We start from the raw sequence: 5,408 nt of genomic DNA, 5'->3' as shown, positions 1-5,408 counted from the left end.
GAGTGAGCCGGTCTGAACAGGCTGAACACCACCTCTGATTCAGATACTTGATAACTGACTCACATTTATGACAGTTGCGGTGTCGTGATATGTTCCCCTTTTGCAACCTTCAGATGAGCAAAGTCAACGGGGAAGCCCAGTTCACTTAACAACCGTGTTCCTAATTAAAGTGATTCACTTAACAAATGTAGCGAGAAAAGTCGTAAAATGCGGCAAAGCTCATTTAACCAATTTCACACTTAGCAATATAAACACTGTGGCCGTAAGTTGAGAACGACCGGTATTACTTGATATCTAGGGAGAAACGCAGGATGTCAAACTTGTGCCTGGTTTTATTCGAAACTTCAGTTTCAATCTCCTCCCCCCACCATGATGGGAAGTAAGAGGGTAGATCGGATACAGTGGTGGGTTTCAAAAAAATTTCGAACCTACTGTGGGTTTGGCCTCCTTTGTGGGAGTGGCTTGCCGGCCATGTGACCTGGTAGGAGTGGCTTGCCAGCCATGTGTTTTCTCTCTCTCTTTCTTTCCTTCCTTTTGTCTCTCTGTCCCTTTTTCCTTTTTTTCTTTCATCTCTCTCTCACTTTTTCTTTCTTTTTTATTTATCTGGAATGAACTCCCCGCAGGGATTCGGACCCTCACTTCTCTCCAGGCCTTCCGAAAAGCCGTCAAAACCTGGCTTTGCCGGCAGGCCTGGGGGTGATGAGTTCCCTCCCCTCTCGACATGTATGGTTGTGCGACTGTTGTTTACTTTTATTATTTGTATTTTGTTTTTTATGTTCCCCTTTTTCCCCCTTGAATTGTTCGCTGCCCTGAGTCCCCCCGGAGAAGGGCAGCATACAAATAATAAAATTCTATTCTATTCTATTCTATTTATTTATTTTTTCCTTCCTTTCTTTCTCTTTCTCTCTCTGTGTGAGTCTGTGTGTGTGTGTGTGTGTGTGTCAGTGGTGGGTTTCAAAAATTTTTGGAACCCCTTCTGTAGGTGTGGCCTGCTTTCCGGGTCCACTGGTGGAACCTCTTCTAACCGGTTCGGTAGATTTGACGAACCGGTTCTACCGAACTGGTGCGAACTGGTGCGAACCCACCTCTGATCGGATAGGTCTTAAAGGATTCCAGCAAAGCAATCTTGCTGAATCCTTCCCAGCTGACCTTACATGAACTTCAGCAGAACACGGTGTGGGAGAGGATCAGGTTGTAAACCTTTTTGCCTTCTAAATAATTGAGGAGCCCAGTAAAGATTCAGCTGCAATCCATCTACGAAGGGACTGGAATATTTGGCTTGCATTTTTCAAGCAGAAAATTAAGGCCTCCTTTGAGAAACATGTTTTTTTTTTAAGAACAAATAAATAAATAAAGGCCGTTACTGAATTCATAAATGGGGTGGAAAAAAAAACTGCATTTTACTAGGTATTCCTATCACTCCAGTTACGGAGTGTAATTTAAAGCTTGCTGCTTTAAAGTAGGCAGCGATGTTTTTACAGCCACCAGGGCATAACAACATTGCAAAATGGCTCTTTAAATGGGGAAACACGTAGATTTCAAGAGAGGGGAGGGTGGATTATTGTAATCCATAAAAGTGCTTCTTAAAGTCGGTGTTCTACAGTTTTACTTCCCTCTTTTGGAGTTCTGTTAAGGAAGTTTGGCTTCCTTAAAACCTAAAAGAATATTCTTCAAATAAAATCTCTTAGAAACTTTGGACAGTAGCTCCGTAAGCAACATGGGCTGGCAAAAATGTCCACCCTAAATTGGGAATGAAATCAATCCAAGGGATGCTTAGATCATGGTTCTCCCTAAGGCAAGGGTCAGCAACTTGAGGCTTTGGAGCCGCATGTGGCTCTTTCATCCCTCTGCTGCGGCTCCCTGTTGCTGGTCGGCAGGCACCATAATTTTGAGCGGAGCTGGGGGAGGGGAGGAGAAGCAGGGCATGCCAGGGGGAGACTCTATGGCAAGGGGCGGGTTTTCTGGTCAGCTCCACAATTGATAGGGTTTATGGTTAGGACAGGTAGAGGAAAAAGGACGCCGTGCTAGGAGGAGACTCTATGGTGGGGAAACCGGATTTCCGGTTGGCTCCCAAATGGAATGCTGGGTGCTTTCGGTTAGGACATTTGTGACTGAGTGTTTATGGCTGCTGACCCCTGCCCTAAGGGTTGGCCAGTGAGGTCAAGGGTCAGTTCTAATAGAAGTTATGAAATAGAGGTAGTCCTTGACTTGCAACCATAATTGAGCCCCAAATTTCTGTTGCTAAGTGAGATGGTTGTTAAGTGAATTTTACCCCATTTTACAACCTTCCTTGCCACAGTTGTTAATGAATCCCTGCAGTTGTGTAATCAGTAACATGGTTTGTAAAAACAGAATCTGGCTTCCCCATTCTGCTTGTCAGAAGGTTGCAGAAGGGGATCGCATGACCTTGCAACTGTTATAAATATGAGTCAGTTGCCAAGTGTCTGGATTTTAATCATGTGACCATATGGAATTCTGCAACAGATGTGTGAAAAACACTCATAAGTCACTTTTTTCAGTGCCTGGATGACTTTATGAATGGGGTCAGAGCTGAAGAAGCTTCTTGGAGGAGAAGCAAAAGATCTGCAAAGAAAAAACAAGAAAGTCCAGTTGCCTCCTGAAAAAGCACCTTTGAAACAACCATGACCTGGATGGCGGAGAATCTGAGGTGGTGACCCTTTGAGACTTGTAGGCAATGAAATTTCATTTTAATGTATGCCAATTAGTGTACATTCAAAGTGACAATAAAGTTCTGTTCTGTTCTATTCTATTCTATTCTATTCTATTCTACTCTATTCTACTCTACTTCTATTCTAATTTTACTCCACTCCTATTCTATCCTATTCTATTCTACTTTACTCTAATTCTATTCTAATTCTAATTCTATTCTACTTCTACTCCTATTCTATTCTATTCCATTCCATTCCACTCCACTCTACTTTACTTCTACTCTACTCCTATTCTATTCTATTCTATTCTACTCTACTTCTATTCTAATTCTACTCCACTCCTATTCTATTCTATTCTACTTTACTCTAATTCTATTCTAATTCTAATTCTACTCCTATTCTATTCTATTCTACTCTACTCTTCTCTACACTATTTCTATTCTAATTCTACTCCACTCCTATTCTATTCTATTCTACTTTACTCTAATTCTATTCTAATTCTAATTCTACTTCTACTCTACTCCTATTCTATTCTATTCCATTCCATTCCACTCTATTCTATTTCTACTCTACTCCTATTCTATTCTATTCTATTCTACTGTATACTCTAATTCTATTCTAATTCTACTTCTACTCTACACCTATTCTATTCTATTCTAATTCTATTCTACTTCTACTCCTATTCTATTCTACTCTAATTCTATTCTAATTCTACTTCTACTCTACTCCTATTCTATTCTACTCTAATTCTATTCTACTTCTACTTTACTCCTATTCTATTCTATTCTATTCTAATTCTATTTCTATTTTACTCTACTCTATTCTACCCTACTCTACTCTACTCTAATTCTATTCTAATTCTAATTCTCCCTAGACTCCTTTCCAAATGTGTTCAGGCAAACCCCACCGCTTCATTGTCATCCCAAGGTTTTTGCCTTAAACAATACCCTAAGAGAGAACTCTGTACATGCCCAGACACTCTCACAATTCACAAAAACGTCCCAAGAATAGAAGCCAACATGAATCCATGACCCAGCCACAGCGAAAGTGCATTGTGCGTTATTTTCGAATGGCAACACCAGCTTCTCCTACTACGGCGACTGTACGAACCACCCCGCTTGTTCCCAACCTCGTCCCTCTCGCTCCAGCGGGGCGCGGATTCTCCGTCCCCAACTTCTTGCTCGGGTGGTAGCATTTGGAGGACATGGTAAGAACCTCGGTGCATACATAAACTGGATAAAACCAGGCTTAATAGCAGTGACTGTGAGAGGGATCTTGGAGTCTTAGTGGACAACCAGCTAAATAGGAGCCAGCAGTGTGCAGCGGCAGCCAAAAAAGCCAATGCGATACTGCACTAACAGAGGGATAAAGTCAACATCAAGTGAGGTACTAATACCACTCTATAAAGCCTTAGTAAGACCACACCTAGAGTACTGCATCCAGTTTTGGTCACCACACTATAAAAAAGATGTTGAGACTCTAGAAAAAGTGCAGAGAAGAGCAACCAAGAGGATTAGGGGCAGTGGTGGGTTTCAAAAATTGTTCAAACCTACTCTGTGGGTGTGGCCTCCTTTGTGGGAGTGGCTTGCCACCCATGTGACCGGATGGGAGTGGCTTGCTGGCCATGTGACTGGATATGAAGATGCTGACGACACTTGTCAGAACCACCTTAAATGACCTCACACACAGCACTGGCATGCATAAGAATAGGATGTAAACTTGTTTTTTAAAAGGCATCTTTGGTTTGCGTTAAAACAACTTCAACACACGCAATGTTCTGATTGCACCACAAACGCAGTAGTCATCCTTACCTCTCACAGAGGCACTGAGTTTTATAAATAGGAGCATGATAGTGTAGAATAATCCTATCCAAGGACCAGTGGTGGGTTTCAAAAAAATTTGGAACCTCTTCTGTAGGTGTGGCCTGCTTTCCGGGTCCACGGGTGGAACCTCTTCTAACCGGTTCAGTAGATTTGACGAACCGGTTCTACCGAATAGGTGCGAACTGGTAGGAACCCACCTCTGATTAGGGGACTGGAGACTAAAACATATGAAGAACAGTTGCAGGAACTGGGCATGGCTTATCTTGTGAAGAGAAGGACCACGGGAGACATGAGAGCAATCTTCCAATATTTGAGGGGCTGCCACAGAGAGGATGGGGGGGTCAAGCTATTTTCCAAAGCACCTGAAGGCCAGGCAAGGAATAATGCGTGGAAACGGAACAAGGAGAGATTCAACCTGGAAATAAGGAGAAATTTTCTGACAATGAGAACAATCCACCCATGGAACAGAAGTTGCCTTCGGGAGTTGTGGGAGCTTCATCCCTGGAGGCTTTCAAGAAGAGACTGGACTGCCAATCTGTCAGAAACGGTGCAGGGTCTCCTGCTTGAGGAGGAGGAGGGGGTTGGACTAGATGACCTCTAAGATCCCTTCCAACTCTGCTCATCTGCTCAGAGACAGAAAAAGCATTCTCCGGGGCATGAACGCCAGCCAGCCACCCTGCCTGTCTTGTCTGACTTTTTCGTTTGTTTCCAACGCTGCGCCTCTTCCAAGGCATCTCGCAAGCATCCTCCTCCTCCTACGCCCCGGGGTGCGCGGAGACGCGGCGGCCGGGCTGGGGAAGCGCGGGGCGGAGCTGGGCAAGAAGGAGGAGAGGAGAGGAGAGGAGAGGAGGAGGCGGCCCGGCGGGCGCTTGCCTGCCGTCGACCTGCCCCTCCGAGCCGTCGCGTCACGCGGGGC

The sequence above is a fragment of the Thamnophis sirtalis genome, unplaced genomic scaffold (assembly GCF_051295495.1).
Source record: "Thamnophis sirtalis isolate CommonGarterSnake01/CBP01778 unplaced genomic scaffold, rThaSir2_p1.2 scaffold_14, whole genome shotgun sequence".
Classification (NCBI taxonomy): domain Eukaryota; kingdom Metazoa; phylum Chordata; class Lepidosauria; order Squamata; family Natricidae; genus Thamnophis; species Thamnophis sirtalis.
Note: the sequence above shows the minus strand (reverse complement) of the source record.